The sequence below is a fragment of the Lepisma saccharinum genome, chromosome 7 (genome assembly GCF_977018435.1).
Source record: "Lepisma saccharinum chromosome 7, izLepSacc3.1, whole genome shotgun sequence".
Classification (NCBI taxonomy): domain Eukaryota; kingdom Metazoa; phylum Arthropoda; class Insecta; order Zygentoma; family Lepismatidae; genus Lepisma; species Lepisma saccharinum.
Window position 1 is genome coordinate 28,582,715 of NC_139235.1, and position 12,646 is coordinate 28,595,360.

The window sequence follows — 12,646 nt, forward strand, 5'->3', positions numbered from 1 at the left end:
GTCGCCTTGTAATCAAGGGGTCCCGGGTTCGATTCCCGGTGCAGGCACATAGTGGTTCGGATCCCACTTTAAACTGTAGGTCCAGTCCCGATTAGCCGTACTGTGCAAAAAGTGGACTTAAAACAACAAATCAATCCAATCCAATCTTTCCCGATTTTATACCAGGTAATCCTCGAATGCAAAAAGCTGATTTAATTAACATTTACATTGTCTGGAGTGACTGGGAAAAAAGTCGAAGAAAAAACCTGCGACTTGTCTGATACTGGGTCCCGGGTTCGAATCCCAGACTGGGCATGGGTGCTCTTTGTGAGTGTTCCTTCGTCAATTTCAAATCTTTACGATTAGACAAATATGGCAGATGCGAAGTAAAATCAAATCAAATCAATCAATCTGTCTAATACTGGTTGGTTACCTTCCGTGATTGAAAAAAAAAAAAAGTTTTAATTCAAGGATATTTCGTGGGTTAAGGCATTATAGCCCTTCTTGATTACCATTAGGCTAATGCGAGTATGCTTTGAACGTGTTGTTAGAAAAAGTTTGGGTTTTCTTACATCCTGTAACTTTGGCTAGAAGCTATCTAAGGTGTTATCAGGTAGAGCATTTACAAAATATATCCTCGAATGCGTAGTGGCTTTCCATAAACTTTTAAACGCCAAGTACATAAATCCACGCACAGTCACAATTTATTTTAGAACATTTGTGAGAGATGAACAGAAAATCAAGGTCGGATTTTCTTCAGTAATGTCACTGCTTTTTGCAATGTGTAGGGGCAGTGCCGGCGATTAGGGGAGGCAATCCTTGCACCCCCTCAGTTTTGGCACCCGATCATCGCCACTGGTTTGGGGAAACTGTACCTTTACCTTAGGTGAATTAAGGGAATGGGGTTATCGTACCCTTGAAGTGCAAATTCATAATAAAATTTGTATTAACATAACAGTAATAAATTTATCTTTTGACTTTCAAAAATTAATAATTAACGTTCAATAATGATAGTGGAAAGCTTTTATTAGTGGTTCTGATTTTTTTAAGCAGAGCTCCTGATTTTTCAGGTGCCAATCTCCCGATTTTTAAAAATCTGACCTGGCAACGCTGCTTGCATTGGCGGGTACCCTTTCCTCTTGTTGCCTCTGTCGGCTGCAGAAAAAAATGTCCTCTGCAATATACACTCAACTGCAACGCTGTCGGTTAACGTATTTAACAATGTTGTTATTTTATTGAAAAAACTTTTTAATTTCTTTACATTTTGCTGTTACCTGCGGTAACACCGGTTACATGCACGCCGCGCCTCTGAATCAACCAAAATCAGTTTCTCAAACATGTTGATAGCATGGAACTCAAGGCCATGGGCGTCGGCAGGGGGTGGGGGGGGGGGTCGAACTGGTCCACCTCCCTGGAAATTTCCATCTACTTTTTTTTTTCAATTCATGGCAATTTATAAAAGCACTTTATGTCACCTCATTTTGCGTCATTGTTTAAAAATGGTCTTGAGATATCGAATTTGGTATTAAACTTTCATAATTTGCAACACTGTATCTCTGTTAATTTGTAACTTTCACACGTTTTGAAGCTTCTTATAGCTACTACTGCGTTTGCTGCTGCTGCTGCTACAAATGTTAGAAGTAACTATTATGTAATCTTGGTTGTAACAAGTATATTATTCATATAATAAACTTATTGGATGCTAAAATAAACTAAACTAAAACTGCTGCTACTACTACTACTTCTGCAATAATTTTAAAAATGAACCCCTCCTTGACAAACTTCTGCATATGCTACTGGTCTGTATCACAATATTTTTGAGGGGAGCGGGTGTCCTCTACACAGGCGTGTCGCCTGATAATGTTCGCATGAGCACGTGAACACTCATGTATATGTCTTAAATTACGTACATATTAAATGCACACACACACACACACACACATACGAATATTTATTCGAAAAAATACTATGTTTGAAGAACGAGTATATAAACACAATTTACTCTGACACGACTTCTTTCACGTCTGATAACTTTTTTTAAAGATAGTTGGTAACACTGACTCCCACGGTGTTCTACGGAGGGGGTGGAACACAATTGCTGTGCGTGTTCCATAGAGCTGACAGCTAAGAAGCTGTTGGCCACTATACCCCGACGATGTTCACTTCGCTGTGCGAACACTGATGCAAGCGACAATACTTCTTACATTCGGCACAAGAGTGCAGCATATACAAGGCATGTATGGGGGGCCTCGAAAAGGTCTGTGCTACATAGTGGCAAACTTTAGCGACAATTCTCTAAACCTGGCGGATTTTAAGGGGGACAGGGACAATTTCTCCTAGGCCCTTCTTGTATTACTTTAAATATAGCGTGATTTTGGGGAGAAATTGTTGGAAATAAATTGAACTGTTATTCTCACTTTTTCAATTGAATATGAAGTTACAAGGGAGAGAAGTAAATCTGAATTCAGTACAAAAACATTATTGTGAACAATTGTATATGAACCGCACGCGACGCCACTGCCTCTACATCTTCGATTCGACCCCCCCTAGGAATATTTCTGGCGACGCTCATGCTCAAGCCCCCTAACCAACTTACATGCATTATTTTCACAATTACAATTCTAATAATGCCTATGTTGTTAGATTAGGAAACCAGGTGCAGAGTGTCGCTCAGTGCTGGATCTACAAGCCCCAAAACCTCGCAGTCCAGGGGGTCCCGGAGACAATTAAGCCTTTAGGGGGGCCCTCAGGCATTGACATAGCAGAGGGTTCGTATATGCGTATGTAAAATTTATACTTAGTTACTCAGGGGTACAGAAACGAATACAATACGCAGATACAGGTAATGTTAAAAGTTCCTGCATAAGCACCGTGCCATGAAGGCACATTTAGGCAGTGGTCAGAAGTAGCGAGCTACTTGTAGCGTCGCTACTGTAGCTAGCTACAAAATTTGTAGCTGTAGCTGTAGCGACGCTACATTTTGAAAATTGTAGTTGTAGCGGTAGCGAAGCTACAAAATTCCTGTAGTTGTAGCGAAAATTTCGCTACAGCTACATTTTTCTCAGCATTTTGAGATGAATTTTGAATGTGGCAACAGCGTCAGAAAAAATCGACAATAACCCTTAATTTTGCAGGAGGTTCATAAAGACAGTCTATTACATGGAGATACAGATTATCTAGACTGTAGAATATATATATCTGCGTAATTTATTTAATTAGTATCTGAATAATTCAGATATCCAGATAACTAACTGACATATATGAATATATTCCTGCTAACATCTACGTTTTTTTTAGCTGCATCGCTATTTTGGGGAGAAACATGCCTCGTTTGCTGCACCACTGGAAAAAAGTGCCTCGTTTGCGTCACCCCCGGAACAAATCCTGTGGATATCCATGGTGTATGAGACACCAAAATGTCATTAATTGCTGTGTAAGACGGAACTTGCAGTGCAAAAACGAGCGATGGATTTTCCACTGCACTGACAAGGGAATAGTACCAGCAATAAATGGCTCAGTACGTTAACAGCATTGATCATCATCAGTATATAGGATCTCGCCAGCAATAAATTATTGTTACAAGAATGATAAGAGTTTCTGGAATTACAATTATTTTCGCGATAGTATTTGTTCACAAATTTTAAAATTACAATACGTTTAGAACACTCAGGTTTACACGACAGTTTCCTCAATAATTTTATCATATTGAAAAAAGTATGTATGTTTCCTGCAGAAACAACAATTTTCTTTAGTTAATTGATTGATTGATTGATTTGGTGTTTTAAATCCACTTTATGCACGGTAAGGTTAATCGGACTGGACCTACAGTTTAAAGTGGGATCCGAACCACTATGTGCCTCCACCCGGTATCGAACCCAGGACCCCTTGAATACAAGGCGATGACGCAACCACTGCTCCATTGGGGAGGTCTTTCTTTAGTTAATATACATAGTTTTCAAATTTATATATTTCTCCCACTTTTGCGTCACTTTTCTGTAACTTTTGCTAATCATGACATCATCATCCTTCGCCGTTTCCTGCCTCTGGCTGGGTCGGCATAGAAGTCAAGCCTCTACATTTTTCTGGTCTCCCACCACTCCTCTCTTTCCACAGTGTTCCAATCTTGTTCTCTTCTCCTAACACTCTCCACTCTTCACTGACATTTTGGTCTCCCCCTTGGCCTTATTCCCACTACTTGTGCATGGTAAGCTCTTACTGGTAGTCTTTCTGCATCCATCCTCTTCATGTGTCCGAACCACCTTATCTGTGCCTGATCTATCCTGTCATGAAGCTTCACCACACCCACTGTCTGTCGGATCTCCTCATTCCTTATTCTATTCCTTCTAGTCTTCCTCAAAAAACTCCTTAAAAATTTAATCTTCACTGCCTGCATCTTTTCTTTGCCTCTCTATGGCATTGTCCAAGTCTCTGCTCCATATGTAATTATTGGCACATAGTATGTGTTATATGTTACCTTCTTGCATTTCATAGGTACATCCCTGTTCCATATTAATCTTCGAACGCTTTGATATAGTCCACCATCCATTTATCCTCTTCTGTTTACCTCCTCATCTATTCTTCCACTTCTCTGAATTACAAGTATGACAATGAAGGATGAATCGTTTATTTAATTATTCTCTTATCTATAGTCGCTTTCTGCCACTTTCGGCTAATTGTGAGAACGAGGAAGAATGATGAATGATGAGCAGTGTGGGGAATGGAGAATCTCATCCTCCCAACTTGGCGTTTTTCCTAGTTTTCGTTTTGAGTCCATTTTATGCATAGATAAGCTGTTCGAGACTGGATCTCGTTGACCGTACTCTGCACATGTGTTCGAAGTCCCAAAATTTCACTTGACAATCGACCACTGAGTCCCGTCACTTCCCTAATCACTATGTGCCTCCGCTGGGTATCGAACCTGGGGCCCTTTTGTAGTCAAAGGGCTCCAGGTACTTTTCATTCAAAATGCTGACTTCATATCAGTCTATAAAAAATGAAATATTTATTCTAAAGAAAAATATGTTGATGTGAACATAAATACGTAATCCTACCAAATTTTATTTGTGTATAGTTGTAATCATTAATTTGGGTAACACCCTAATTGCAATATTCATATATCAAATTTGAATTGATATGCCACTTGCATAGGTATGGTATTCTCAAAAACTATAGTAAAAGTAAGTAACTGAAGTAACACTGCTATCAAAATTATCGAATGACTGGAATCATGATAATAAATAACTTTTTTAATATCCATATTGTTGTTTTCATTTTTTTTATGCAGAAGTAGCGCATAAAGTAGCGAAGTAGCGAGTAGCGCACAGGAGTAGCGTAGCGAGCTACTTTTTGGTAAATGTAGTTGTAGCTGTAGCGAAGCTACATTTTGGAAGAGTAGCTGTAGCTGTAGCGAAGCTACTTTTAAAATCTAGCGTTCTGATCACTGTATTTAGGGTATGTGGGAGTAGGGCTCCACATATTTTCGATGTTGGCCTCTTGGAGGTGATGTGATCAGAACCATTCTGCAGCCACCTTTACCTCCCCCCTCCCCAATGGTACCATTTGATTTGAGGCTGGGTGGGCCCTAGATCCACTTTATGCAAGGACAAAGCCGGAAAAATTCCGACTTTAGATCACCCACCCCAGGTTTCCCATGTGGCAGTCAGAATCAAATCAGGCTAAAATTTCAGGAGAAATGGAGTGGTGGAGGTTTCTTCAGCCTTTCTTTAGTCAGGAAAACGTAAGGACTGCATGATTGTAACAAATGTATCATTTACCAGATGTGAGAAAACAGTGTCATCTTATCACATCACCCCCTTCCCATTAAAAATAATTGAGTTAAATTCAATATGGCAGCCACCAATATGGTTCCCCTAAGCCTAACCTGTTTCTATCATGACCAATTGTACCCAGCCTAACTGCTTTACTTCTTATAAGGTGTGTTAAGGGACTTTTGAATCATCCTCTAGGCCCTTACTAAACGTGACTTTGTCAACATGAGATCATGAATTACACACACACACATACATTATATATGTGTAACATAAATAAATACAGTAGGCAGAGAGGACCTTTGGTAATATTTTGTTGGGGGCCTAAGATCTGTAGATCCGGCACTGCTGTCACCATGGACATCCACAGCATTTTTCCAGGGAGGGGCAAGGAAGGTATTTTCTTCCAGGGAGAAAGGACAAACAAGACACATTTTCCCCAAGTGTTGTTCCCTCAAAAAACATTTGCTTAAATTTGAATTTATCATATTCATGCAATAATTAACACATATTATTGTGGCTGAAATGAAATTATATGTGTGAAATATATAATTTTTGGTTGACCTTCATTTTCCAGGGGGGGGGTCACAGCCCCCCTTCTGGATGCCCATGGATGTCGCTCCAAGTAACCATTGATGAGAGGCTGGTTTAGCCTAAGACCTGCTTGTGCAAGGAAATTTATGTAAAATTTCCTGAGATCACCACTCGAGATTGCATACATTTCAGTGAGATTTCCTACTAATCAACTAACCAACCGACTAACTTATAATGTACCCTCTAAATATATAATGGTAGTGTAAGTCAGGTAAAGATGGCACTATTTTCTAAATGGCCTCTGCCAAACACATCTTGCAAAATACCACAGTTGTAACACGTAATGTTTTAGCATAAAATTGATACATATTTTTTTAACTATTAAGAATAACATGAATTTATAAGGCACTAACCATTAAACCATGAAGGTTGGTACCAAATATTAAAATGGAAATAAATCATTCTTAACGAAAACTGCATTACGGACACAATTTTTCATGGTATTATTTATTTTTGTCAATTTTCTCCGGCTACAGGATGCACGGAGTTTTTTTATTATCCTGGGGGGAAGAGTAACCACTTTTCTCTTGAGATTTCGGCCAGTGTAAAGGACCGGTTGCCACCCACCACCATGAGGAAATTGAAGAGCTACGAATAAGTAGTGTAACCTGGTCATGGAAAACCTACAACAATGACTGGGGGTTCATGGTGCTGACCACACATCACCCAACTCTGCTGAAGCACAGTCGATATGTAAGCCTTGGCTCTCAAGGGTTGTGTGTATACTCCACAATATATTCTCCCTCTGATATGGCATTGGTTGCATAAGTATGAAGTCAGTCCTTTTTCCAATCATTGTCTTAGGCAGCTTCAGTGACACCTTCTACAGTCATGGACATTTCTGCATTGTAATGATTTCATTGAAAGCTATAATGCGATTGTTACAACCCATAAGTGTCCGTAACTGTACATGGCATACCATACCACTTGAAAACAACCTTTAAAAAAATGCATTACTTCACACTCTAGTACCATGACGCTCTGGATATGCCTGCATTACTATCTTAACACGTTCACTGCTGATCTAAATTTGAATACTCACCCCAGGTGCTGAATTTTTTGTTTTCCACATTATGTACTTTTATGGTTCCTTGTAGTTACTAGACAACATAAAACACGTTTTTTTTTGTTATGGAAGTCATCATGAACAAATATGGCGGTGGACGCCTTTCGGCGCCATTAGCACACAGCATCAAATTTCCTTGCTCTGTGCTGAGGACGCCGAAAGGCACCCACTGATACTTTTGCTTTTATCTACATTCACAACATTCAATTCTGAGGTAGTTGTTAAAAAATATTATTTATTATGTTATACAATGTTATACAAATAATTGCTTTCGTTTTTAGAGATAAAAATTTTACATACTTATTACTTGTACATACAGCAAACAAAATATTGATACATCAAAACTTCTACATGTTCTTTACATGACATACAGACATTATTTTCAAATCATTAATTTACTTGTTTGTGATAATTATAAAAACATGGATGCAAACACAGTCCAGGAGTACCAGGACAGAGTACACAGTTGTAAATAGTGTCGGTTCTCTTTCCATTTTTCTTGCATTCCCGACATTTCTTCCGCAGTGTTCTTCCCTTTGGTCCTTGCTGACACTTTGTTGGTAGATGATCTGATTTTCTTGAAGGAGTTGGAAGAACTTCCGGTCTGGCTGATTTGAAGGACAGCAAGTGTCTAATTATAACCAATCTGAAATCATATAGGTTCATTGTTTTGTTTACAGTGTATTTGTTGTGGAGGTGGAAAGCATTTAGAACCATAAGCTGTACGTAGTGGACAAACAGTTTTTTATACCACCTTATTGTCTTGCGATCACTTGGGTAGTAAGCCATCATTTGGTCCTGTCTGTCTACTCCCGACATGTAGCAATTGTACTGTACAATCGGAAGTGGTTTCATGTGTTTTTCATTTCTTTTATTTATGATCTCAACTAATTCATTTGGAAATTCTATAGATATATAAAGCACTCTCTTTTATCGCGCCACTTGCCGATCATGATGCCTCCATCAGAGTATTTCCCTGTGCTTTCCCCATTTTTGAGTTTTGCTCGTGTGACTGCCTGTGGGTTGTTTTTTCTGTTAATAAGTTTTTTTTCTCCAGGAGAACCTGGGATAGTTCATGACTGTTGTAGAAGTTGTCCATGTAGAGGGAATGTCCATTGTATAATTTTCCCTCCATGAGATGCAGGACTACTTTACTGGAGTGACCCTTTCCACCTAGTTCATCATATGCACCACTGTATACAAAAGTCTTTAGTACAAGGCCATCAGGTTCTGTTAGTACATATATTTTAATACCATATTTGTCTTTTACCTTTTATGTACTGCCTAAAGAAAAGCCTACCCCGCCACAGAAGCATTGCTTCATCTAAGCTGAGCTCCTTTCCTGGATAGTATACTGAGTGCATCTTATTGTTAAAATGGTCTAACACTGATCTTATTTTGTATAAACAATCATCAGGTTCAGGCTCATCAGAATGAGGATTTCTGCAGAAATGTAAACAGCGCAGTATGATCAAAAATCTGTCTCTGCTCATAAATTGAGGGAAACAACTCAAGAATAAGGTATCAACTTTCCAATAGTCCTGTAAACGAGGCATAGCGACTGTCCCAGTATGTAGAAGAAGATCTAGAAAGACTTTTAGTTCTTCCACAGTCAAGTCCCTCCACATTGAAATCCGTGAATTAACCTTCATACCTTCTGAAAGAAATATCTCTTCAGCGTAGTTGTTTGTATATCTGACAATTTCCTCAAGAAACAAATCATCAAGCAATAATTGGAAATAATCACATGGGCTATTGTTACCAGGCAGAGGAACTAGAAGCACATTACCTTTAGTAAAATGAATTAGCCTTAGACGTGAAGGATCATCAGTCCAAATGGTCGTGTCTGCTTCGTTTGAATAGGCATCACTGGCACCTTCTGTTAGAGATTCACTTTCTGATGAGCCATGCTCACTATCAACACAAAAAACACCATCATTTTCAGTCATTTCACTTTCATCACCAGAATGTTCAAATAAATCACTCGAACCTACAGATATATTATCCAGTTCACTAATCGTCATGCTCTCGATATCAATATTTTTAGCCCTTGATGAAGTAATAGGCCTATTCATTTCCCCGCATCTTTCACGATTCATTTTCTGCAGTACTTCGCAATGAATGCAAAAATGAACTAAATCTAAACTTCATCTACAGCCACATTCAGTACGACAATGGCTGCAGTAAAACTGGCGGGCTCCCGCCAAAATCAACTCTGCACGAAGCGAACGCGAAGCGCCAATCGGCGTCCAATGCATATCGGGAGAAATAACCCAGACGCCGATCGGCGCTTTCAGCAGTAAACGTGTTAAGATGCATTTTGATGTGGAATGTCTTGCAGTATGCCATGTGCAGCAAGTTACTCTATCAGGCATTTAACCTCTGCATACTGCATCATTATTGTTTTATCATTTTACATTCCAGCAATAAATTACTTTACTAGAGTGCATGTCAAATCTCCTGCATATGGCCTTGAACGGCTGAACAGCACCAGGGAATCACAAACGTGCGGCATTACCTAGTTCCGTGACAAGGCATTTCGCTCAAACACGCTGTATCTTTTCCGTGTGTGATTTTGACATGGCACCGCTGCAGTGCGCTGCCATTTGCTATCGCTATATGCAGGAAATTTGACGTGCACTCTACCATTATAGCACCCCTACTGGAAATTCCTACTGTTTACAGTAGTAGAGTAAAGACGCCTAATATGAGGATGGTCCCTAATATGAGATAGCGGCCGATCTCGCATATGTGACGCCACAGGCAATCAATGACACATCAGATACATAGCACTTGGCAACTCTGTTATTCTCTGAGAAAATGTGCTGTGGTCGTTGAACAGTGTAGATGTGGGACGTGTTGGAAGCATTTTGTCAAGGCAGAATATTTTGCAGAGGTGGAAAACATTGCGGGTTTCGCAGGTAAGTTAATTGGGAGACATAAAATCATTGATGTACAGTTAAAGGTAATGAACCAAGCAGTATGCTGTCAGTTTTTGAAGATTCGTGATGGCAAATTTAAATGAAAACATGGCGGTTGTTTATTCGTGTACCAATGCTCCAAATATGAGACAGTGAGTGGTTCCCAATACGAGATATGTCTCATATTAAGGTAGCTTAGGTTTATAATGTCTCAGCACATCGAGATTAAGTGAATGTTCTGATTTAGTCAAAAGTATTTTTATGTTATTAACAATTATTTCTATTGTTGCAGATGGCACCGCGTCGAAGAAAAGCATGGTCCAGGGAGAATATGATAATGGCAGTGCATGCTGTTAGGAACAAGGAAATGGGTCACCTGAAGGCATCCAAGCAATATGCTGTACCAAAGAAACACTCGAACGATATGTAAAGGACCCGAGACCACCTGAACAACTAGTGTTACTCACCTTAGGCAGAAAACCAGTTCTTCCACCAGAAATTGAAGATGCATTGGAGTCATATCCATATTGCATAGAAATGGATAAAAGATACTTTGGACACTTCATGTGCATGCAGGTGAAGTGACCAGGTGCCAAGACTAGTGTGCTTCATGTGTTTGTCATGTGCGTTATGTATCGTATGAATTGAAGTAACCAGTGCTTACTTCAGTGATGACTTACTTGCAAGTGAATGTAGTATCTCATATTAGGACCCCATTTTCTCAAACCTCATTTTTACATAGTTTTGTATTTTGTATCACTATGTTTTTCAAGAAAATTCTAGGGCAATTTTAGTTATTGAATTTCAACAACAACATGTCTGGTCATTGTATGCATTTGTCACATTCACATTGTTACATCATTGTTGGCTGTAATTGTCACATAAAAAATTTCATCTCATATTAGGCGTCTTTACTCTAGTTTGAATACATTATCATATCAGTTAATTTTTTTTGCAGCATGGAATTATCCATGGTTATTTTATATCTGTGTAATGTAATTGCAGAAAGGAACAATCTTTTGATCAATGTAGTCAACAATGTTTGCTTGTTTTGGTTTTTCAAGCATTGAGGGTCACGTCTTCGTTTAAACTAATTTTTTGCTGTTTTCGTGTGAATATAGGAAGAACAATATGTCAATTTATTTATAACACAGTTTGCTTTTCAATCTTTTACAAGTGTGTTAACCACGATGAAGCTACACACTTAAAAACATGTTCTCTATATTTGTTTTTTTGTTGTGTGAATGCATTCCTAAGTAGCAAGATCCACATGCTTTACCATACATTTATTTTAGTTGTTTATATGATTTTTCCATAGATAAAAAAAAATTATAACTGCTCAAAACAGTACAATTCAGCTACTTAAGATAGGAGAAACAGTTGAACTACTAAAACCGTAGAAGACAGTACCAGTACAGTTCAGCTACTGAAAACGTGTTTCAAAACACCCATTGATCTACTGAAAACAGTTGACAGAATTTTCAGTAGGGATTACACACAATGAAATAAATTGTTGCAGACTAGGTGGCCAAGATTGTCAAGTGGACGACTTTTGATCTCCCCACTCAAGTTTCCAGGTTTGAGTAACAGCCTGGGCATGTGTGCTCTTTGTGAGTGTTCCATCATCAATTTCATCAGTAGCGCAGGAATGGGGGGGGGGGGGTACAGGGGTACATTGTACCCCCTCAACTTTTTGAAGGGGAGTACTGTACCTCCCTAAATCGTAGATTTGAGTTGTATTCCTTGTACCCCCCTCAGATAATTTGACAGACGCGAGGTGCTACTGTTAAAAGAACCTAGTATTTTCTATTCGCTCAATACAAAAAGTGTATATTGTTCATAAGCATTATAATTCCTTACCACAGGAATTCAAGCCATTGTAAACTTAATCTACTACATTGTGGTACTAATTAGTCCATTGACCTGTGTTCTTGGAAATCTTTCTAAGATGAAAATTGTTTAAAATGTGTCTGAAACCATGGAATCAGTTAAAGTTTACTTTCATAAAATCATGCTGTAGACGAATGCCCCTTCGTGTAAGGGGAGTACACGTGTGTAAAGAAGTGGTCACATCGATTCGAAGATATAAATCTGCATCAGAAGAGTATATGACTGAGTTTCTTTCCTTTTGAATTTTTCAAATGGAATTTTCCGAAACGTAATACTTTCACAATTACTGCCTCGTCTTGTTTCCGAGATGCGACACGACAGACCAATTTGGGGGGGGGGTTACAATGTACTCCTGTGACTCACCGATTATTTTCTTTTATTATTAACTTTGTCAGGGGATGTTCGGGAAACTTTTTTTTTCTTTTGAA

At 38.9% G+C, this 12,646-nt stretch overlaps 1 long non-coding RNA gene across 1 annotated transcript in view; it reads left to right on the forward strand.

The window, feature by feature from the left end:
* Window positions 1–11,229, forward strand: part of LOC145989781 (uncharacterized) — a 543,271-nt gene extending 532,042 nt beyond the window's left edge. Inside the window, exon 6 of the long non-coding RNA XR_014441896.1 lies at window positions 10,621–11,229. This is a non-coding gene — a long non-coding RNA (uncharacterized LOC145989781). The remainder of the gene's footprint in view (window positions 1–10,620) is intronic.
* Window positions 11,230–12,646: the final 1,417 nt, after the last annotated feature.